This window comes from Hyperolius riggenbachi, chromosome 8, assembly GCF_040937935.1.
Source record: "Hyperolius riggenbachi isolate aHypRig1 chromosome 8, aHypRig1.pri, whole genome shotgun sequence".
NCBI classification, from domain to species: Eukaryota; Metazoa; Chordata; class Amphibia; order Anura; family Hyperoliidae; genus Hyperolius; species Hyperolius riggenbachi.
Genome location: NC_090653.1, coordinates 156,889,276 through 156,914,562, shown reverse-complemented (window position 1 = coordinate 156,914,562; position 25,287 = coordinate 156,889,276). Strand labels below are relative to the sequence as shown.

Genomic DNA, 25,287 nt, shown 5'->3' with positions numbered 1-25,287 from the left:
CCCCTTTTCTGAATTTGAACCCCAGACACTTAACGACCGACTGCAGCAGGTTTGAGGCCTCTGCTATTAACAGTGTGAGAATGGCTGCAGTTTCAATATTCCCCTTGAAAATCAATAGGTGAATTTTGATTGGCTCTTGTAGGCTCCACCTACTTTTCCGAATATCAATCCTAGTCACCTAGTGACCAACTGTGTGAAGTTTGAGAACCCTGCCATTAACAGTGTAAAAAAAGCTGCAGTTTACATTTTCCCATGTAAAAAGTTAGTTGTTTTTGGCTCCGCCCACTATTTCTAATCTTGACATACAGTCACTTAATGACCAACTTTATGAGCTTTGGTGTCCTTGGCATCAATAAGTTGCATTTTACCACTGAAATTAAACAAATCTGATTGGCTGTTTTTGGCCCGCTTCCTTCAGAATTTAAACCCCAGTCTCCCAGTGACTGACTGTAGCAGATTTTAGGCCTCTGCCATTAAAAGTGCATGAATGGCAGCAATGTAAATATTCCCCTTGAAAATCAAAAGGTGAATTTTGATTGGCTGCTGTAGGCTCCACCCACTTTTCTGAATATTAGTCCCAGTCACCCAGTGGCCAACTGTGTCACGTTTGAGAACCCTGCCAATAACAGAATGGCTGAAATCAATCTAACAAATCTGATTGGCTGTTTGTGGCTCCACCCCTTTAGTGAATTTGGACCCCAGTTACCCAGTGACTGACTGTATTAGGTTTGAGGCCTCTGACACTAACAGTGTAAAAATGGTAGCAGTGTGAATATTCCCCTTGAAAATCAATAGGTACATTTTGATTGGCTGTTGTAGGCTCAACCCACATTTCTGAATATTCATCCCAGTCACCCAGTGGCCAATTGTGTAAAGTTTGGGAACCCTGCCATGTTAAAAATGTAGTTGTTGGCACCGCCCACTTTTTCAAACCTTGACATACAGTCACTCAATTATGAAGTTTATCAGCTTTGGGGTCCTTGGTATCAATACTTTGTATATTCCCATTGAAAAATAAACAAATCTGGCTGTTTGTGGCTTCGCCCCCTTTCTGAATTTGGACCCTAATCACCCAGTGACCAACTGTACCAGGTTTGAGGAGTCTGCTTTTAACAGTATAAGAGAATGGTAGCAGATGAAATATTCCCTTTGAAAATCAAAAGGTGAATTTTTATTGGCTGTTGTAGGCTCCACCCACCTTCCAAAATCTTAATCTCAGTCACCCAATGACCAACTGTGCAAAGTTTGAGAACCCTGCCATTAACGGTGTAAGAATGGCTGCAGTTTATATTTTCCCAGTAAAAGTTGTTTTGGCTCCGCCCACTTTTTGTAACATTGACACACAGTCACTCAATGGCCAAGTGTGTGAGCTTTCAGGTTCCTGGCATCAAAAATGTGTGAATGGAAGCAGTTTGTCCACCAAGGAAATCTGATTGGCTGTATGTGGCCCCGCCCCTTTAGTGAATTTGGACCCCAGTCACCCAATGACCGACTGTAGCAAGTTTGAAGCCTCTGCCATTAAAAGTGTAAGAATAGCAGCAGTTGAAATATTCCCCTTGAAAATCAATAGGTGAATTTTGATTGGCTGTTGTAGAGTCCACCCATTTTCTTGAATCTTAATCGCATTCACCCAGTGACCAAATGTGCCAAGTTTGAGAACCCTGCGATTAACAGTGTAAGAATGGCTGCAGTTTACATTTTCCCATTTAAAATGAACGGCTGAAATTTAATTGGCTGTTTTATGCCCCGCCCACTTTTCCTGGATTTGTAACCTCGGTCACCAAGTGACCAACTGTGCCAAGTGTGGGGACTCTGGCTTGATTACTGTGAGAATGGCAGCCTTTTACATTTTTTTCATTGACTTGAATGGATTAAATCTGATTTGCTGTTTGTAGCTCCGCCCAGGTGTGCAGGGGGGCCGCGAGACCCCCAGAACATATCATCCCAGGTAGTAAGGGATCTGTGTACCAAGTTTCGTTCAAATCGGTCAAGCCGTTTTCGAGTGATCGCGGCACATACATACACACACACACACATACACACATCCGATTTTATATATATATAGATATAGCACTGACATCTTCTGCAGCACTTTACAGAGTACATAGTCATGTCACTGACTGTCCTCAGAGGAGCTCACAATGTAATCAATTTCATATGTATGGTAACTAGGGCATTACTTCATATTAATATTACTTTATATAAATACTATGCAAAGATTTGCTGGGCAGCGTGTGTCTCAATTACAATGCTGCTATGTACATTTGGCCTTGTCCATGATACATCATGACCACACCCACCTTCGGGTGCATGGTCATGCCCCTTTTTCAACGCGATCATGGGATGTGTGAGCCCCAGGTTGAAATTTCTCTGGTGGGCCCCCAGGGTCCCAGTCTGACCCTGCTCCCACCGAGAGGTGGTTGGGGGTGGACGAGGACTCATTGAAGGCGGTCGTGAAGGAGTGGTTGGAGAGGTAGGATGAAAGCCAGGACAGGGTGAGATCATGAATGCCCATGGACTGGAGGGACTGGAGGAGTAGGGGATGATCTACTGTGTCAAAAGCTGCTGAAAGGTCAAAGAGGAGGAGAATGAAGTATTTACCTTCAGCTTTAGCTAAGGCAAGGTCATTGACCACTTTGGTGAGAGCAGTTTCGGTTGAGTGGGTAGGCCGAAATCCAGATTGCAGTGGGTCTAGCAGTGAGTTGGCATTGAGTTAGTGGGTCAGGCGTTTGTGAACCAGATGATCAAGGAGTTTTGAGGCAAAGGGGAGGAGGGAGATAGGGTGGTAGTTGGAGGGTAGCGAGGGGTCGAGGGAAGGTTTCTTGAGCAGGGGTAGTACAGTGGCCTGCTTGAAGTCTGAGGGGAAGGTGCCTGTGGATAGGGAGAGGTTAAACAGGGAAGTGAGGACTGGGGCCAATTCCGTGAAGTGAGGCTGGAGTAAATCAGAAGGGATGGGGTCAAGGGGGGAAGTAGTGGTATGGGAAGTCTGCAGTAGGTGGTTGACTTCCTTGGTGGCAGTACATTGATGTTACACATGGAAGAGGGGGCTGCACATGGAATGGGAGGTGCACTACTGTACATGGAAGGGGAGCCACAGTATATGTGGCCTGGGGCGTAAAAAGTATAATTCTGGCCTTGAATATTGTAGTGTCGGGATTATAAAACAATCTGAATAAAATGTGTTACCAGTATTGCTTGATTTGTGGAAGACTCAATAACCAGAGAGCCAAGTCTGCCAAACGTTTCCCAGATGTGAAATCAAAAAAAGTGCATTGAGCCATGTAGCTAAACACTGTCATACAGTTTTGTAGTCTCTCCATTTAGCTAAAAAAAAGTAAGAGTGCCTGCAAGATTTGGCAGGCATTGACGCTGTGGCATCATTTTTTTAATGGTTTCCCCACTGACATATGCTGATTTGTGGTTAACAGCTCTGATGCTGCAAATGTGCAACTTTGTCTAAAGATGTTAAAGTATCATTTCATATTTGCTGGGTACTACTGTTGAGGTCTACCCTCCCCGTTCCATGCCACAAAATAGTTGTGGTACTATTATGGGGCACCATTACCACTACAGCATTCCACCTACAGAAAATGCCTTTCAAACATCACAGCCTGCAGTTATTTTGCTCCATGTCTGGGTCTGCTCTTTCTTATAATATAAAAATAAAACAATCCTTGTTACATGAAATTTAAGAAATTGCGTAGGTTAAAATAACAGTTATCATTTCGAAGGATTGCAAGATCCTTACTCTCCACATCTGCTTCCAGTTTCTCTGTCACAGTGTGGAGTCCTTTGAACGAATGGTATCATTTAATACATTTATTGTGTGTGAACTCCAGGAATAATCTGACAGCGAGCATTTGAAAAGGCCATCCATTCTGTGAGGTCCCTACACATTGAAACGTATCTACCTGAAAGAGGCATTGATCTCACCCAGAGAGCATCTAGATTCTTGTCTAAAGCCAAACATAGGAACGTCATGTCAGCTGTCTGAATATTGCTTTTTCTACTAAGCATAGTTTGTGGTTAGGGTCTCCCATTCTCCATGCTGTTGACAAGAGCCACTATCAGGTACCACTGGCAGGTTTTAGTTTTCTATTAATGCAGCACTAAAACACTTTTATGAAGTTCGTAATGTAGAGCTTGCATATATCTGCATGGTGTAAACACCTTGGAAGCAGGTATATTTTGACCATGCTAGCTGACATAAATGTACAGGAGGTGTGTTTGGAGTCGGGGACATCAAGGCCCAGGCATTATTCCAAGATATGGGAGGGATAACATAAACATCCACGCATCCACTCATCTAACGAAGTCCTATGGAAGGAGATCTTGGCGTGGAACACTAGTCTCACTGGGAGTGTAGGATGAGGCATGGATCACCAGACTGAAGAAGACAAACTAGGTGGCCATTCATTATTGTTCATGGGTAGTATGGTGGTATTGGCGTAGTGGATAGCACTCTCACCTTGCAGCGCCGAGTCCCCGGTTTGAGTCCCAGCCAGGTCACTAATTGCAAGGAGTTTATCTGTTCTTCTAGTGTCTGCCTGGGTTTCCTATGGGAACCCCAGTTCCCTACCACATCCCAAAAACATACCATTAAGTTAATTGACTTTAGTCTAAAATTATATACATATATAATTACATACATATATATACTGTATATATACATACACACACATATATATGTATCTATCTATCTATCTATCTATCTATCTATCTATCTATCTACCTAGTGTGTGTGTGTGTGTGTGTGTGTGTGTGTGTGTGTGTGTGTGTGTGTGTGTGTGTGTGTGTGTGTGTGTGTGTGTGTGTGTGTGTGTGTGTGTGTGTGTGTGTGTGTGTGTGTGTGTGTGTGTGTGTGTGTGTGTGTGAGAGTGTGTGTGTGTGTGTGTGTGTGTGTGTGTGTGTGTGTGTGTGTGTGTGTGTGTGTAAAGGCAGAGGGCATCTGTACCTTTGGAGAGGTCCTTCTAAAAATTGCATTTCAAAAAATGGGCAGGATATTCTTGGAGTTGTTTAAAAAAAAAATATTTAAAAAAATGCAGCCCTCACACATCTTAGTCTGGTTAATTTTAATAAGTGTTAGCAAATCCACATTGCCTTGCTCTTTCTGATAAGACACTACTTGCAGGAATACAGGCAAGCACCTGTTTTGACCATTGATCAGTCTTGGACAGTTCACTAGGTATTCACTTTGGTGGTTGTAGATGTCAGATCTGAAGCTGATGTACTCGGTAAGAATTGTGGAAGAGCACTACCTGTGGGAGATACCTGAGGCCAGGCCTAAATGCTGTGGCTGGAAACAACTTTCAGATGCTTTTGTTTGACAATCCTGCTGGTGGTGGTCAATGTTCATACTGCTGCTGCTTCCGGCTTGGCTAGCATGGGTAGCAGTGCTCTGTAACCCATACGTCCCTGTTGCAGTCCGACAGGGCTCTACACAAACACATTAAATGTGCCTCCTTGTAGTAATAAATTTTGCCTTCTGTTTTCTCTGTTGTGAGGAGTTTCATATTGGCCTTGTAGCATGTTATCTAACAGTGTGGCAACCCAGTATTTATTAGTATATTGATGTCTGTATGCGTGGGTCATTCTTGAATCACTGAAACTTGAAGACGTTCATGTAACTCAAAGTGCCTGTTCATGATGAGGAGCACCTATATTCCTGTGGGTAACACAGTACTACAGAGTCATTAACTGCTTCATCCATCCATGAACAATGACTGATGTTACAAAAAAGATGTAATGTCACTTGAGAAGTGTGCCCTTTTACCGCCTCTTCTCTTTTGCCTACAGTCCCCTTTTCCTTCCTTCCTCTGTAATCTGTGGATGGAGATACATAAAAGAGATGACGACTTGACAGGTTTCTCCTCTCTTTATTAGAGACAGTCCCTTCCTCTATTCCATTGACTACTGCTCAGGGAAAACTGATGTTGAGAAAATGGCAGCTTTTCCTCCTCCTCCTGTGACTACACATCCATGCCAGTGAGTTCCTTTGGTATCTGTATCAGCAGGAAAACAATTGGGATGGTGTCATTGATAACTTCCTAATCACAATTGACACTTCAGGTGCTTCTTCAAAGGGGCTAAAATGGTACACACATACTGGCTTTCTAGCCACTCCCATGTGTGAAATATACCAATTCGACAGACCATTTCATACACATATATTTGGTCACATACTCTAAGAATCAGAATCAGTTTAGTTTGCCTAGTACAACTGGAGTGGCACCTGGAATTGTTTTTGGTACACACAGACTTGGCATAGTACAGTTTAACATACATTGGCCTCAATTCACTAAGCTTTATCAAACACTTTATCGAATGTTTGATAATTTACCTCATGAGTAAAATCGAATTTTGAATTCACTAAGGTGTTATAGATTTATTGAACATTTTATCGATAAAACATTAGATAAATCTATAGCACCTTAGTGAATTCAAAATTAGATTTTACTCATGAGGTAAATTATCAAACGTTCGATAAAGTGTTCAAAAAGCTTAGTGAATTGAGGCCTATTATAGTGCAGTAAACAGACCTAGTACAATTTAACAGGCATATGGTACAACAACAACAAAAAAGATTCAGCAGTGCAAAATAAGGGTTCAGTAGTACAGGTAATGCAAGTATTATTTACAAACAGCTAGAAGGAAAGAAGTGAGAAGGGAAGGTAGTATGTCTTGTATAGATATGGATGGCTAGAGAGACTGGGTGGAAGGTGGTCCTGTGTTCAGGTGAAGGACAGCTTGGGGGAAGAAGGTTTTTTTGTGCCTGGAGGTTTTGGTTGGGATGGACCTGAAGAGGTGGCCAGATGGGAGAAGGTTGAAGTAGTTACTACCGGGGTTTGAGGGGTCATTTGTCATCCTTTAGGCCCTGGTTCACAGTCTGGACAGCTCTCTGTTGCTGGCACAGGCACTGCAACATAAAAAGAGTAGAATTCCAGAATGCAGGGATATGACAGCCTGTTAGGAGGAATGTTGTACTGTTGCTGTATTTCTGCTAAGTGAGCAGACGCTGTGAAAGGTCATTGGAAATGAGCTGAGACTTTCCTTGTCTTTTCCAGTAGCATATGTAATCCTGGTTAGTCTGTTAAAAAGTGTTGACCTAGTAGGCCTATCCCATTGAAAAGGGAAGGTATATTTGTTAGATGTCCAAGACAAAGGGCTACCAACAGATCTGCACCATTGTCCTACAAGGCATTTGCCCGGCTGGAGGCTGTACAGGGTCAGAACCCTAAAACTTTGTAGCCTATTTGCCTGCAGACAAGCTACAGCTGGAGTTCCACTTAAAATACAGTTTCTCATTAAAACATAGGTTGTTTATTGGTCATTTCCATAGCCAAATTATGCTTACTAGGACAATGCTTTCATAAATGAAATTACATTTAAACGTTGGAGTCATTCTACACGTTCCATGTTTTTTCTGTTTACTGAACGGTTAAAAAAAAAAGACCTTTAAATAGACAGTGTTTTAGTTTGGGACAATTACTTTCCAGCCCTGTAACTTATGTGCTGCAGAGATCTCGTTTCATCAGAGAACAGAGGCTAGTAATAGCATCATCTTGGATTATGAGGAGCAGATGAAAGATATGTCAGGAACATACAGTTTCACGCTTGAGCTAAGCATGTTTGAGAGAGCAGCTCATGGAAAAGCTGAGCATCACTAGAAATGGGTTGGATGTAAAATTGGAGGAACAAGAATAATATCTTGTACCTCGCACCTTTTTCTGTCAGAGTGTTCAGCATAGCAGCTCACTGTGAAGTGCAAATTAATTCTGCATATTTCCAAAATGCTGATTAAATGCAGTATGCGCAACTACCCTTGAGACCCAGCGCTATTGTAGTTAATGTCAACATTTATGTAGGGAGGATCACAGTTTGCCAGCATAAACACCACTATTTTTAAGCGTGATATAATTTTGTCAGCTATAGCCTTATTCAGTTTAATATTGCAGAAAAGGATTGTTCTACAGTATGTATTGTATACATGCCACGTATGTATGAGGGACATTCAGAAAGGTCACATTCTGGCCCATCTCTAGATAACTTTGATACTTTTCACTTATGCTATGATGCCCATTGTGTGCCATTTTATTACACTGCATAAAATGAGACACATTTATGTTGTTTTTTTTTATAAGATACCGCTAACAACTTACAAGAGTATGTCTTCCTGACAGGAATGTCAACATAATATATTCATGCTGGTAGTGTGCATGAATATTATTATTAAAGAGACTCTGTAACAAAAATTTCAGCCTTATTTCTTCTATCCTATAAGTTCCTATACCTGGTTTAATGTGGTCTGTCTTACTGCAGCCTTTCCTAGTTGCCCAGTAGCTGTATTATCTCTGTTATCTAATCTAATCTTCTTTCCTTTGCCGGCTTTGTCGACTCAGGCAGGAATGTGCTGCTCTGCTGTGATAGGATAGAAGTTATGCACACCCTCTCCACGCCCCCTGCAGGCTCTGTATGAGTCACAGACTGAGCTTCTCTGAGCCTGTCACATGCTGGTTAGCAGCCATATTTTTTGTTTGTAATCGCTGCCTAAAACTGGCAATTACAAGCTAGGATCTCAGCAGGGAGTGGCAGAAAAAGCAAAGAGGGGCCCAGGAGAACATGATTAGAATGGTATGCTTTTTATTGTAAGAATTTTAGAGTACAGATTCTCTTTAAGTATCTAGTAAGTGCTGGGATCTGGATGGACCAAAGCAGTACATGGAAAGAACATAGAAATTCCATACAGATAGCATCCTGACTGAGAATCAACCCTGGAACCCTTGTACTGCAAGTTGATAGTGCTACCCAACATGCCACTTACCAAGCTTTGTTAACCTCCTTGGTGGTAACCACGAGTCAGGCATGGTAAGGAAAAAAGAAGCCAGGAGTGGTAATCCCAAGCCTCAGGGTAGCCGCCAGGAGATAAAACAGTGTGTCGTTGTTTCTAACTCACCTACCCCGTGATCCAGACGCTGGCTGCCATTCTTCTTCTGGTCCTCGGAGGCTCTCGATCCCTCTGGTGAGATCGCCCTTTGTCATCATGACGATAGACGACGATCACACTATAAGGTTACAGCACCACCCAGAGAACAGATTGAGAATTGCAGCGCTGGATGACAAGGAGGTCAGTCTGTGCAGGGGCTGCCGCATAGCTCTGTGGTATGATGTTTTCCTGCTTTTATGGTCTAAAAGCTCATGAAAAAAATTGCACCCCTTTTAGACCCTAAAACTCCGGAAATAATCATACCGCCAGGGAGGTTAAACAAGTAAGTACAAATTGCACATATTGCCCTTGAGGAAGACATAAATCCAGATCTCCTGCACTGGCTGCTGTTGCAATTAAAAAGGAATATACTATAAAAAAAGTATTTGCACCAAACTCACTATAGATCGGTAAAGTTACAGTGCACAATGCATGGTAATTGTGCAACCCGTGCTAGATAGTCAGCATAAGCAATGGTAAAATTGCTTTGAACTCTCTGTGCATGGCCACTCTACCAATCTTTAGAGATGGCCCAAACCTCCAATTTTTGGTTTGCGAACCGGGTTCGCGAACTTCCACAAAAGTTCGGTTTGCGCGAGCTTTCGCAAACCGCAATAGACTTCAATAGGGAGGCGAACTTTGAAAACTAGAAACACTTATGCTGGCTACAAAAGTGATGGAAAAGATGTTTCAAGGGGTCTAACATCTGAATTTTTGCATGGATGAGTGGGAGAGACGCCAAAATTCCCGGGGAAAAATCTGGATTTGATGTAAAGCAGCGTTTTAAGGGCAGAAATCACATTGAACGCTAAATTGCAGGCCTAAAGTGCTTTAAAACATCTTGCATGTGTATACATCAATCAGGGAGTGTAATTAGAGTACTGCTTCACACTGACATGCCAACCTTACTGTGTAACGCACCGAAAACAGCTGTTTGCGTAGTGACGATCGTGCTGGACTGGTGTGCACCATGGCGAGAGTGCAGGCCGTGGCAGTTTTCAAGCCCATATGGTCGCCGGGCTGTGGCAGCTCAATGATAGAACAACAGTGACAGTCCAGCTGATCTAATTTGGTCTATCCACAATGAAGCAACAACCTTATTATCTTGGGTGTGCCCCCCCCCCCCCCGAGACACTCATATAGCCGTCGGGCATTGCTTCATTGTGATACGCAAGCCCCTTCACTGCGGCAAGGTAATGATCACGAAGGGGAATTGGCACATGTACATGCCTTTTGTTTTGTTGTTGCAGCTGCAGTGCAGCCAGAAAAATTAGGCAGGCATGTACACGCACCAGAAAAAGTAGTAGTATAGTTTAGTAGTAGTAGTAGTAGTAGTATAGTAGCGGCCTTAAAAATTTAGGAATCCACCTGGAGTCCTGGACCCTGTTGGTGGTGGCGGAGAAGGCAGTCAATCGGCCTGCAAGCAGAGATGCTGTGTGTGGGGACTGACTTAGTCTTCGGGCAGGCCTGAGCATGCTTTGCAGACCAGGCATCCGTGGTCAGATGGACCCTTGACCCAACGCTGTGTGCCAGAGATGTCACGACTTGCCTTTCAACATCACGGAACAGTTTAAGTATCGCCTTTTTTGAGAAAAAATTGTGGCCTGGTATCATCCACTGCGGTGTGTGGCTTTGCTTTTGTGTGCTGCTTTTCCTCAGGTGGTCATCCTATTGCAGTTTGTGCTTTGTAATCATGTGCCTTTGTAAGGTAGTTATCCCTACGCGGGTCTTGGTCTTTCCACGGCTCAATTTTCGTTGGCACAGAGTACAGATGGCATTTCTCTCATCTGAGGTAGGCTCACACAAAAATTTCCACACCGCTGAGCCCTGGAGTGATGGCACTTTGGTGGTGGCGACCGACTGAGTGTTAAGTGGAGTGCCAGAATCGGAGCAGGAGGAGGAAGATATGTCACACTTCCGTGCGGAAGCTGAGAAAGATAAGGTGTTCTGTGTTAAATAGTCAACTACGTCCTGACAATATTGGGGGTTGATGGCACGTGTCTTCTTCTGAACACTGTACTTTGGTCGAGGGCCGCAAGAAATCACGACAGCACGACCTTGAACAGACCTGCCAGGTGGCCAGCCTCTGCCTTTTGTTTTGTCCATATTGGGGGGGATGAAGTGAAAGGTATGCACTGACTTGACTAATACAATGTGCAGTCACACAGGTGCAGTTAACAAGTATGCACGGAGTGGTATATCACACTGCATGCACTCATGTAGGTAGGTGGGTGCACTGAAGACAACAGGTAAGTATATGCAGTGATGGGTATTACAATGTGCACCTGTCACACACAGACAGGTACCGGACAGGCACAGTGACACTGCACGCACTCACATAGGTAGATGGGTGCACTGAAGTGAACAACAGGTAGGTATATGCAGTGATGGGTATTACAATGTGCACCTAGCACAATAGTAATTATACAACCAATGGGCCAAAGGCCAGTTGCGACTGACTGACAGGGCTGTATATAATGCAAGTGGGCCACACACAAAAAACAATAGATCACAAGAACAAGATTAGCTCTCAAAAGAGCTTTTGAGGGGTGCTTTTTTAGCAATAAGAATAAGCAAGGAGCAAGCTAAGAAGCCTACAAGAGCCTAACTAAGCTTTCCCTATAGGTCTCTGCACAGCAGCTCTCCCTTCTCTAATTACTGCAGGCACACGAGTGAGTCCAATGCCTGATGCTGCCTACCTTTTATAAGGGGGGTGGGGCTCCAGGAGGGAATGTAGCCTGATTGGCTACAATGTGCCTGCTGACTGTGATGTAGAGGGTCAAAGTTGACCCTAATAATGCACTATGGGGGCGAATCGAACTTCCGGAAAAGTTTGCGTTCGCTAGCGAACACGAACCACCGAAGCTCGCCGGGAACCATTCGCTGGCGAACCGTTCAGGCCATTTATGCCAATATTTATGGCTCCTAGTTCCCTAGCCACTATGTGAACACTGGGTAATGGGGATCCGCAAATTCAATAATGATATGACTTGTAGCCAGTGGATGAGCAAAGTGCTGAGGACAGTCACAGCATTGAGACAATCTTAGCTGATTCTTTAAAGATAAAGAAAGTTGTTCCTTGATTGGCATTTAGATGAGATGAGCAAAAGGTATGTTAGAAATAATCTATTAAAGTAATTTGACTTCTTTACACAACATTCCAAAAAACTTCTGGTATCTGATTATTACTGTAGGAAAGATAACTTTGGAAATATGCTTATTTTCTCATGCTGTTGCTTCAGTAGGAGAAATAATGGTGATTGCTTTTGGGATGTAAAGGGTTTCTAGGTGGTGAACTATTTGGAGTAAAGTCAGATTTTCATAGTGCACCAACAAAGTCAAATATTTCCTAAAAGCTGATATGAAGATGAAATGTGGATAAAGATAAGCACAAGGTACCCAATCACACTTGCTAGGCTATGGCCACCATCCATTCTACTGGGTTACAGCTGATCAAGCATATGCCCTATTCAACTGATTTTTGCTTCCAGTAATTACACATTGTTCCAAAGGTATAAATAAAGGACCTGGAGAAATGCTGAGAAAATAGTGTTGAGTTGAAGTAGGAGAGTACTATGTTGAAAAACAAATTAGAACTTATGGCTATCTTATGTTTTTCAGAATACGATCTTTCTGAACACACTTTATATAGGGTCAGCTAGATAGCGTACTGGTTAAAACTGTTGTTTTTTAGGTAGGGTTTGAGCCTTTGACCAGGGTTTGAATCGCTGCTCAAGCCAGTACGTAAAACAGTAAGGCAGGTAGCTTTCAAACAGTATGAGTAAAGTGCTTTATTTTTTCAAACATGATCGACTGTGTTGTGCAAAACACCCCTCACGACTTCCGGTTCCGGCGCCGGCATGGAAGGCTGAGAAGCAGAAGAGCTCCGTGCAGCTTCGTCTAAACCGCGGCTAACAACCGCAATCACACGCCCACCGATTACCCCGGAGGGTGGCCCACAGCACACAGAACGCATCGCTACCAATTAATGGACAAATTCATCACCGGCTCGGCACGGAAGAGCCTCCGTCCCGAAGGACCTAAGAACAAAATGGCGCCGCCAGACAAAAGGCTGACAAGGGCTTCGCAGCAAGACCCTGAAGCAAGAGGGTGGGAGACAGACCCCGATGAATACGAGGAGAGGCCTCGGGTACACCTCACAGCGGCAGACTACCGTAAGATAGCTAAAGAAGTAGCCACGCAGATTGCCCCTGACCTGAAAGGGATCGTGGAAACAGCAGTCACCAGCTCACTTTCCGCCATTACACAAACGCTACAAGCGCACGCTGTCCGCCTGGACGAGACGGAAACGCGCATTAAAGCCTGCGAGACGGACACCAAGCAAACCAGTGACAAACTGACCACGATCCTTCAAGAAAACAAGGAGCTAAAGGAAAAAATAGACGACATCGAGAACCGCACTAGGCGTAACAACCTTCGGATGGTGGGCCTTTCGGAATCGCACAAGCCGGAGCACCTACAGGAAATATGTGAGTCCATCATTCCAGACCTACTAGGCCTCCAAGGCCCGTTCAGAGTTGAACGCGCGCACAGAGTAGGCCCACCCAAAACCAACACGTCCTTACCGAGGGTTGTTATGGCAAGATACCTGGACTACAATGACAAACTTAAAGTCATTAATGCCTTTAAAGCACGTAAAGAACCGCTACGGCTGCAAGATGTGGAAGTCAGGATTTTCAATGACTATTCGGTGGAAGTCACAAAGAAGCGCAAGTTATTCAGCGTGGTGTGCACAGAACTATACCATAGAAACGTCAGATTCGCCTTACTGTACCCGGCCACCCTTCGTGTGACAACAGAAGAAAACGAGGTGCTTCTCTTTAAGGAACCCTCGGAAGCGAAGAAACACTTCAAGATATCGGGATCAAGATCAACAGACCCGACATAAAGATACAGCCCAGACACCATCTGGATCTGATCCGGGCCCTTATCTCTACTTACATGCATAATCTGTCCGATTTACCTTTTAGGTATATTGTGCCTGAACAGGCGATTCTATGTGGCAAAAGTTAAACCAAAGAAGAAGCTATGGAGGGGGGAGAGAAGATAATTTCCTACCGGGAAGAAGTGAAGTCATCACCGAGGGAAGGTTCCTATTCCCAGGGCAGTGAGTATGTCCCTAGATGTGTTTGGGACAAATGCTGTCCACGCTCCTCACAAAGCTTCTGGTTAAGTTTTAAACTGTTATATACTTGGTTATGCTTTTATAGTTTAAGTGGGAATAGTTTTTGGGGTCTCTCTTTGCTCTCTCTCAGGGATCTGACATTTGCTCGCCGGGCTATCATTGTGCTGACTGTATTTAGGAGATTACCTTACAAAGCATCTAGACCTAAATCATCATGCCAATAAAGGTAGTATCCTAGAACGTCAAAGGACTCAGGTCACCAGTTAAAAGGGGTCAAGTCCTCAGACATCTCAAAAAACTGCATACTGACATAGCAATGCTCCAGGAAACCCATTTGGGCCAAAATGAAATTCAATTTATGAAAAAAAAGTGGGTGGCTCATTGTGTGGGGTCCCCAGCAAAGGGGAAAAAAGCAGGAGTAGTAATATTAGTCAATAAATCCATAGGGGCTGAGATGCTTGATATTGTGCATGATGATGAGGGTCGATGGGTGTACATAACCATACAATTACCGGGGGAATCCCTATGCATACTGAATGTCTATGGTCCAAATACAGAAATCCGTTCTTTCCTTAAAACAATACAATGGAAAGTTGCTAATCTGACAGGAGACAATGTGATAGTAGGTGGTGATTGGAACGAGGTCATATCACCTGCTGAAGACAGGTCCATGCAGGGAGCACGGCCTTTGCAGGCTTCACACACGGGCACCCCCTATCAGAAATGGTTGAGACCCTGGCTCTTGTTGATACATGGCGATACCTTCACCCCTATGACAGGGAATTTTCCTTTTATTCCCATGCTCATCAATCACAATCGCGTATAGACTACCTATTCCTCCCGGCTCCCATGACTACCAGACTTCAGGAAGCCGAAATATACGACCTAGTTATATCTGATCACGCCCCTGTGTCCATAACCTTAACAGATGTAATACCACATGGCACAGACATTATTTGGCGTTTCCCACAATTTCTTTATGGAGATGAAGGATTCCACCAACTCCTATCTAATTGGTGGGGAGAATACACCTACGACAATAGAGCCCATGCAACCAACCCTACTCTGATATGGGAAACTGCGAAGGCGGTCCTCCGGGGAAAAATAATATCCTATGTTAAAGGGAAAAAAAGAAAGACAGAAGCGCAATACAAACAGGCACTGAACAGCGTCAGAATAGCATACACATTATACAATGCATCCCCTTCAAATATAAATAGAAAAAATTGGTTGGAAGCAAAAAAATCTATGGACATGTGGGCAAAAACGAGGGAACTACATACAAAGTCATATAGGGATTTATTCATGTATAAGCATGGAAGTAAATCAGGTAGACTTCTAGCGAGACTTGCTGGTGGGGATCTTAACCCCTCACGCATATACAGGCTTAAAGGTGAAAGTGGAGAAATTGTACACCACCCTAAAGATATAAATAAACTGTTTGCTGATTACTACAGCAAATTTTATAAAAACCCGCTAACGCCTGACCCCACTGCTACAACCTCCATTCTTTCTACCATAAATCTCCCAAAGCTTACAGAGGAGCAAACAGACCTTCTGAATGCCCCAGTAACAGTAGAGGAGGTGAGGACAACGATAACAAACCTGCATAACAGCAAAGCCCCAGGGCCAGATGGCTTAACTGCAGAGTTTTTTAAAATTCTTAAGCAAGACATAGCCCCAACACTCACTGAGATATATAACCAAATTCTAACAGGTAAAAATTTTCCTGATTCCGCAAACGAAGCACACATTAAATTAATTGGGAAAAAGGGAAAAGACCCTCTCTTACCGGATTCCTATCGCCCAATTTCGCTCATTAATCAAGACCTGAAGATCCTTACCAAACTAATGGCAGATAGATTATCACAGGTAATTCCGTCCCTAATTCATCCCAACCAGGTGGGGTTTGTGAGGGGAAGAGCGGCGGTGACGAATGTCAGGCGCCTTTTAGCAGTATTAGAGCATGTTAAAGCATATCCCATTACAAACAAAAATGCGGCCATACTGGCGTTAGACGCTGAGAAGGCCTTTGACGCAGTGCAGTGGAACTGGCTCGAACAGGTCCTAATTAAAATGGGCTTTAGTGATTCCTTTATGAAATTTTACCATCTTCTATATGAACATCCAAGAGCCAGAGTTGCCACCCCGGGCTTTCTCTCCAAACCATTCCCCTTGTGCCGAGGAACAAGGCAAGGCTGTCCTTTGTCGCCGCTGCTCTTCAACATTGCATTAGAACCACTAGCTAGATTGCTAGATAAAACTATCAGGGGCATAAAAATAAATAATCAAACAGTATCCTCTGCACTATTCGCAGATGATATACTCTTATTCTTGGATGATCCCCACCAGCAAGTCTCTACTGTCCTAAGTGTAATAGAAAAAGTAGGTAGGGAGTCAGGATTTAAGATCAACGCTCATAAAAGTGAACTCCTCTTTCTTTCTCATAAAGCAGATACTACTCAAGCGCACACCTTGGGAGTAAAGGTAGCTCATAATTACATCACCTATCTAGGCCTTAAAATAAATAAAAACCCCTTTCAACTATACTCAGATAATATAACCCCAGTGATCAACAAAGTGATGGCTCAATTAGAAGGTTGGGCGGCCATTCCTCTAGGACTGGCGGGAAGAGCTGCATTGATCAAGATGATAAGCTTTGGCAAACTGCTTTATCCAATGCAGGTCCTCCCGCTACTCTTCAAACATAAGGATTTAAGCAAATTAAATAAAGCATTTTCATTCTTTCTATGGGCGGGCAAAAAAGTAAGAATAAAACTTAACAGGTTACAGCTCCCCAAAGACTCAGGCGGTTTAAACCTCCCAGACATTAGGAGATACAACTTAGCTTGCCTAACAAGACATGTCCGAGATTGGGTGTCGGAGTCCAGCTCCTTTTCAAACTATAATCTAGAAAGCGCCATGGCAGAACCTTGGCATCTCAGAGGCCTTCTCCATTCCCCTTGGTCAGCATTACCAACCAGAATCAAGCATAGCCAATTACTAAGAGACACAATCACTGCATGGAAAGAAATACGCAAGCTCTTTGGTCTTCCCTGGTCACTTTCGAAATATATGCCCCTGTGGGGACACCCCGGTTTTACACCAGGCATGATGCATGAAACTTATAACAACTGGGAGGACAAGGGCTTAGTAAAGCTGGGAAATTTCTTAAACCTTACAGAGCACAGGTGGTATACTTTCAGAGAATTACAACGAGAGCATCAGCTCCCTAATCACCACCACTTCATGTATACACAAGTTAGATCATATGCCAAATCACTCTTGCAAAATGTGTCCCATATAGCCAAACTGACACCTTTTGACTCATTCTTAAAACCGGGAGGCACTAAACTATCCCTCTCAGAACTTCAAAAAGCGCTAGCACAAATAAAAATAGAGGCCAGAATAGAACTGAATTTTAAAAGCTGGGCGGCCAATATGGAAGAGGAGCAAATCGCATCTAAAATAGTAGAGGGCAATAACACGATCAGAAACATCATGACTAGCGAAAAATGGAGAGAATCACATCTATTATTTATGTTTAGAGCCAAATATGCTTTTGATATCAAGTATGCCAAACCTCCAGCCCATTATAAAAACCAGTGCCCCAAGTGCTTGGAAAAAAATGCTGGACTGTTTCACTGCATATGGACATGTCCCATGATCCAACTTTTCTGGAAGGAGGTAGACTCTCTCTTAAAAATCATCTGCAAAAAATCAATACCACAACAACCAGCACTTTTATTATTTAACTATGTCGATGTCTCTCAACAAGGATGCCCTAGAACTTCAGTACCGGACATTGCACACCTAATCATACTGGCGGCAAGAAAATCCATATTCAATCGATGGATCTATCCAACTCCCCCCTCCATACAGGACGTTCATGATGAACTTTCTTACTTAATGAAACTGGAGAGACTAGATGCCATCTTAAATATATCGAAAGGCACGAAACGCTTTTTCAAGATGTGGAAACCATACATTCTCCATGTAGTCCCTTCGAAGGATCTCAATAATTTTATGGAACCTTTCAAGTACTCAGAATGGTACGCCTACAACCAACTATTGGGGACACTTGGGACTTTGGAAATCACTTCCAACCGTGGTCAGACCTGATTCCAGCTAAAGCCAATGTAACATCTTAATTTATATGCCTTGGGACCTGGGGGAGAGCAAAGAGAGGGGGCGGGAGGGACATGGGTTAGACCCCTTATGGGTAGTTATCTAAGGGAGATATGAGGTTGTATGTATAAAACAAAAACAATCTATAGTACAAGCTTCGAAGTATGCTACCTCAACTATCAGAGAGGGCTTGAAAGGCCTTCAATTGCTCAGGATAGAGTAGATCCCAGGGCTGTTAAGCTACTAGGAGCACTGTCTCCTTTTCTATTCTTCTCTTAAATTGGATCTGCTTCCACTGTGTAGTTGAGACTGGAATGTGCATCTAGCTAAGACCTGAGCTCTACTGATATCTGAAAGGTCCTCTTGATCCTCACTTTGTATAATTCTCTTGTACTAGACCTGGTCATAAATTTATGTATCTTTTATATTTACCTCTGGTTGTATACTGAAAACTCAATAAAAAAAATTTCAAAAAAAAAAAAACACCCCTCACCCACTCACCCTTGCCATTGTGCAAGCCTTGAGAAAGCCTGGAGGACTCGGGCTGTCCACATGGTTTGAAGAAGGTGGAGGTGTACAAGCACAACAATCTCATAGCCGCTATGCATGAGAGAGGGATCCTAAATCACTAAGATACCTGTGATGTAACTCTGTGCAGAAGAACTAACCCTGTTCTTTCACCTAACCCTAACCTTAAAATTTTTATTGAAACAGTAATTAACACCTTGATACAATTATGTTTTGCAATTAGACAACAATATACATATCAAGCATATGATAGCATTTTCACTACAGAAAGTTGTTACATGTCTGGTATTATGTTGATAGAATTAAGCAATTCACTTTCCTCAAAGTGAGTAATAATGACAGGTACGATAAAACAAGAAAGTAACAAACAGCAACAAGCTGTATAACAATTATGTAAGAAACTGCTGCCCTTTAAAACACTATGTAATTTTGGCAGCAGATTTGATCACTGTGATCAAATCTAAAGAAGATGCCCCAAAATCGTTGTCCAATTGATTTCTGCTTGAAGTTGATGAAATTACATATCGGGAAGGACTCGGGAGCAAAGGGGGTGCAATGGCATCTATGCCTGGGGCCTAGAGCCATCTGCAGGTATCCCCTCAGTAAAAACTGCTAGCGGTGCTCCTGCAGAGTAGTTGCAGCAGAGTGCACTCTACTCACCTCGACTGTCACCTGGGGCATTCCCTCCTTTGTGCTTCTTTGAGAAAAACTTTAAATTTATTTGTGTGGTGTTCTTGGCCTCTCCAACTGTTAGTGGTTTATGACTTTTCACTACTTCATTGGCTTTTTTAAATTACACAATTTCTTTTCCAGCCAACTAAATGCATTAAAATACAGCGGTTTGGCAAGGCGAGGATTGCCTGATACCAGATACATGTGCTTGCCAGTTGCTTGAACTGCTGCTAAAAGCACTACCTTCCCCTCCATCCCCCTGGAGCAACAGGAACTACTTACCGATTGTCCAGACGCCCTCTTCTATGTATCATGCAGCTCCCAGTGGCTTTCCTGTGTCCTCAGTGTACAGCTCCCGGCGTATATCTCCATACCCACATTGGGTCATGGGACAGGCAGGAAGTAGAGCATGGATATTGGAAAGCCGCGGGAAGGTGCAGGATGCATTGAAGAAGGCAGCCAGATGATCGGTGAGTAGTTCCTGCATTCAAACCGCCTCCAAATTCCCCAAAGCTCAGCCCCATTATCCCACTCAGGCATGCCAGTTAGTTGAGATTTCCGATCGCCTGAGTTCCGGATAACGAAGACTTTGCAGTAATGGCATGAAAATCTCCCCTAAATCTTCTCAAGCCTAAACCCTCCCACAATGGTGAATATCCTGCTTTATGTATTGTTAGTTATTCCAGCTGACATTTTAAATGTTTATTAAGTGAACTAATGTGTTTTGTATTATTGTGTATAATTAATATACATTACTTAAACCAAACCTGACTTGTTTTTAGCTCTGCATAATCAGCTACAACACAAATAAGTATATACAGTGAGTCCAAAATGAATGTGCAAAAATGAACGCATCTATTAGGGACATGAGTAAAATAAAATTTCATTGGCTGCTTTTCACACATCATGAAAGTTTCCGTTTATTTTCCTGTTTGCCAGTTTGCAGGGAACAGGTGCAACTGAAATACATATGCATGTTAGAAAGATTTGTTTCTTATGCTGGACACTTGCTGAATGGTTTAAAAGTTAAATCTGAAGCACACGCAATGGGCTTGATTCACAAAAGTGTGATAACTCAGTTATCACGCCTAAAAGCTTTGCACGTGCAAACTAGGGTGCTAAGTAGTTTGCACATGCAAACTACTTAGCTCCCTACTTTGCACGTGTAAACTACTTAGCACCCTAGTTTGCACGTGCAAAGCCTTGAAATCAATGGAGCTTCGCCCACACAGTAAAATAGAGTCAATCACAAAGTAGATACAAAGAACCGGCACTGCAGAGCTCAGTGTAAGAGTGTCACCAGCATTAAGATACTTTCAGGGAGGAAATATCTGGTATATAAGCTGAAATGTTGCGTGCTCTGGCCTTAGAGACAAAACAGTTCAAATTATTATTATTTTATTATTATTAATAAATTATTATTATTATTAGCCAGAAAAATAAAGCTAATGTGAGGAAACACAGAAAAACCGCCGCAAGGGCTCAGAGTGAGGCGGCTGTTTTCGCGTCCAACAAGGCGGCACAATGCGGAGAAACCGCCGCATGCCGCATGGACAGAGCGGCGGATTCCGCGTTGGAGGCGGCAGATTGCACAGATAGCAGAGCGACTGACAGTGCAGCCGGATGCGGGGAAACCGCCGCTCCCTTGGAGAGCGGGGCGGCGCTCCCCGCGCTTGAATCAGGGATTACTTTGCAAGACATGTCTGGTGTGGCTGGGACTGCTAGTCCACACAGATTCAGAAGGACACGCGCGCGCGCTGAGAGGCAGAGCTTATATGACAGCCAGAAAAGGGTCAGCTGACCAGGCTGGTCAGCTGACAATTTCACCACTTGCCATTGGTCTAGCACTTAGAGGAGGCGCCGGAGAGCACCTTACTATATATACTGGGTGCTGGGCATTCTCTGGTTGTCTGCCGTTGCGATCACAACGTGGTAGCACTCAGACCTTGTTTGTATCTGTGTTCTAGCATAGTTTCCAAAGGTGTTGACATCAAGGCGTTCACACCTTAGCATTAGGAACATTGCATTGTATTATTTGTTATGACCTTCCGCCTGTCTGACGATCCCTCTGAACTCTGATCTTGTACCTTGCTATTTCTGATATCCTGTTGCCAAACTCTGCTCGTTCCTGACTCTGTATTTGCATCCTGATTCTGTACTTTATCTGTCTGTGTGTTAACGACCTGGCTTGCCGACCACGAGAACTGGCCTTACTGTTAGAGGCAGTTCCCAGACCTGTTAGTGACACCCTCCCTCTTGGGTGTCACTCACGCTCTGACCTTCCTATCCTCTGCCTAGCCCCTTCCTCCTGGAGAGTCTAGGCCATAGGAAGGAACACTCTTCTGAGAAGTGCTCAAAGTATACTGTTGCATATACACTCTCTTGTTCTCCCTGGTGTCCAGAGGTTAGTAGATATATCTGATTATTGGTGATACTGCAGATCACCAATAATCGGGTATATTCTGTATTCCTGGTGAGACTTCAATTCACCGGTAATCAGACCCTCTCTGTGTTACACCGATCGTTACAGCTAATTTTATGCTGAATCTTTTGCAAGTGCCTACCTATTTCTCTACCTATGCCACAGTAAAATAGAGTATGTTAATGTAAATATGAATGGTGGTTACATTAACATGTGCGTCGCATAATGAAGTATATACAGTAATAATCAATGTTTTACATTGCACTCACTTGATCTGCACTGACTTTGCATGCTAACTGTCATTATAACGTGAAGTCAGTGCAGTTCACTGTACTTTGCACGCAAAGTGTTTGCGCGCAAAACTTTACACGCGCAAACTCTTACGCGCATGTTAGCACGTGCAAAGTGACTTTTCACTGGCATGCTAACACTTTGCACGCTTTAGTGAATCAAACCCAATGTCTCTAATTTAGAAAATGTATTGCAGGGTGTAAGCAAGGATTGACTAACAATAATAATATATAATCAATATAATACATTTCAAAAATGTTAATTTTGTTAATTTTGTTTGTTCTGATGTTTTGTTTGTTTTGTTAAAAATGTTAATTTTGTTTGTTCTGATAGCCAGAAATGTCAGCAGAATATTAGCATTTACTCCCTTAGTATCCTGTTAAAAGTGGTGTATTTTGTGTAGTGTTGCTAGTCGGTCTGATTCAAAAAGATCAGATTTTGTTTGATATCAGTAATTTGATTTGATATCATACCAAGACTGACTACCTTTTCTGGCACAATTCAAAGGCTGGGGGCTATATCATAAAATAAATTATATAGTTATACAAATAGCAGATATCCTAAATCAGCACCATTTTGATTCTGTAGCTGTTAATGCAACAAAAATAGAGGCGCCAGGAAGGATAAAACACGCTAAACTGTTTAGAAATGAGAGGTAGTGGTGGACTTACCTCCCCATAGATGACTCAATGTTTCCTATTCAGGAAACAGCGGCGCTTTTCATAGGTTTGTAATCCACTTCCTCTGGCAGTGTAAAGGAGCAACTGGGAGGTATCAAATAATATGCTAAGAGTTTATTCTAAAATCATACTCATATTATAACATACTTGTTAAAGTATAGTTTAACTAATAAGATTTGTTAAAGCAAAACAGTATTTTTTCCCACTCTTTTTTATTTCTATTGTTCTATAAATGTTGTGATGCTGTATGTACTATAAATAAAAAAACTGTTTGCAAAGGTTTGCAAATCATGTAAACCCTACATTATTATTGAAAAGAACATGATGACAACATGTCAAATGTTAAAAATTAGATTTAAATGATTTTTAAAGAAACATATACTAATTTTGAATTTAATACCAGAGGAGTAATGTTTTAAAACATACTGCTGGCAGGGACTCTTGCATTAGTCTATGAAGAGAAACGGAGCGCACAATAGTGCATTACCTGTGTTTATTTTTATGTCGTTTTACACCGCCAATGACGAGGTGTTTTTTTATCTTGATACAAGGCATTTTTAACATTGCTACACGGGTTTTTGTCCGCCCCAGCCACGGCTGAATAAAGTTTTTCTTTCCTATTGATTCCATGGTGTATTCTCACCATGGTAACACACGGAGGTTGGCTTATAACCTTCCATGTAGCGTGCATGCGTCATCTGACGAAGGCGCAGAGCGCCGAAACGCGTAATGACGCTGCACGCATAGTGTTTCGGCTCTTCCCAACCACCGGGTCCCGCGCTGCTGGCCACAGTGCGCTGCTGCCGCCCTGCCTAGGATAATAAGCGGTTGGCTTTACCGCTGAGAAGCGTTTTAACTTTTGATACCTTGTGAGTATAACTTTTAATTCACCACTATAAATAAACACAGGTAATGCACTATTGTGCGCTCCGTTTCTCTTCATAGACATCTTGCCTTACCCTACCGTCTGGAGCAGCACAGTACATTACCCTTTTCAACAAGGAAGACTCACCATTGTGTATGAGTGTCTGCAGCCTCCGGAGAGGAGCGCAAGGAGTTTTTGCTACGTTTGTTTGAAACTCTTGCATTAGTGTAAGTTACCTGGCATCTTAATTACACTATGCGTCTGGGGGAATTATCGTACTTGATTTGCTACTGCAGCACAGTAAACCAAGCATTGAGCGCCATTGTTTCTTGTTTGTATTCTATAAGCCTAACAACGTTTAACTATTCACCATCCTCGTTATTGCTTTCACCTTTGGTGAGCTACTTATTCTACTAGAATTGAAATTGCAGCATATTACACTGGATACAGAGCAGCACTGCTGTTTGTGTGCATAGAGCCGAAACTACTTTTAACTTATGATTATAATTTTCATCATCATCATAATCATCATCACTGATATGTGCTTTGGGGTTTATTTTATTACATTAGATATACAACTTTTTCCAACTGCTGTTAAAATGATGATGATGATGATGATGATGATGATGATGATGATGATGATGATGATGATGATGATAATAACAACCTACTTAACACAATGTTCATCATTTAATTAAGTTACTTTTATGTACAGTATTCAAGAAAACATCCAAGTGGCTTTCTCGGTTCAAATAAGATGTATGAATACACAGAAATTTACTTTTATGGTACTTTGGTAATTAAATCACATGCAGACACTGATGCCTGGCTGCACCTAAACTGAGTTACATAGAGATGTGAAACATTTTGTTATCCTCTATAATAAAACCCCTGTGTCCCTGTGGACTCCTGTGTCCATGCTTTTTGCCCAGCGTGCATGCGCGGCACACGGCCGGACAATGGGCTGTACAAGATGATGAGGCCCTGCGCGTGTGGTGCATGGGTGTGTGCGCACATGGATATGTGCCACGATGCATACGTGGGTATGCGTCACGACCGTGCACGCGCATGTGTGCTGACCTGTAGGCGATGTGGTGGCAGTGGCGGTGACAGGGACAGGAGGGAAGAGGGATGTAGCGGCAGAGGACCCCATATAAACTACATTGAGGGGCGCATGATTGGGCGCATTGGTGGCATGTGATTGGGCGCAGGGAGTCAGCTGACCGCTTCCTGGGAACCTCACTATTGGACCCAGCGTGTCAGTTGACATGCATCATCCTTAGCCTAGCTAGGATTGAACAGCAGTCGGAGAAGTGCTTCAGTTACTCATGATGTCAAAGCTGCAGGCATCATGGGAACTGTAGTTTAACAGCACTTTTCCCGGCATATAACAGCCAGCACTACACTGCAGCTGCTCCACTCAGAAGGCAATGCTGCACATTTACCGGCAGGCGATGCAGAGGCGGTGACAGGCTGCAGGGAAGAGGGGTGTAGCGGCAGAGGCCTAGTGCTGTTATTGTAATGGAACTTAGGTCTAGTTAATTCATAAACTTTATTTGAGGAGCATGAGGT

At 43.0% G+C, this 25,287-nt stretch overlaps 1 long non-coding RNA gene across 1 annotated transcript; it reads right to left on the bottom strand.

Annotated features, from left to right (window-relative positions):
- Window positions 1–5,071: 5,071 nt before the first annotated feature.
- LOC137528357 (uncharacterized) lies at window positions 5,072–24,911 on the bottom strand. The gene is made up of 3 exons (XR_011023373.1): window positions 24,796–24,911; window positions 22,842–22,934; window positions 5,072–6,002 (listed from the first exon to the last, which is right to left on the bottom strand). It is a non-coding gene; the product is annotated as an uncharacterized lncRNA (long non-coding RNA).
- Between the last annotated feature and the right edge of the window lie 376 nt (window positions 24,912–25,287).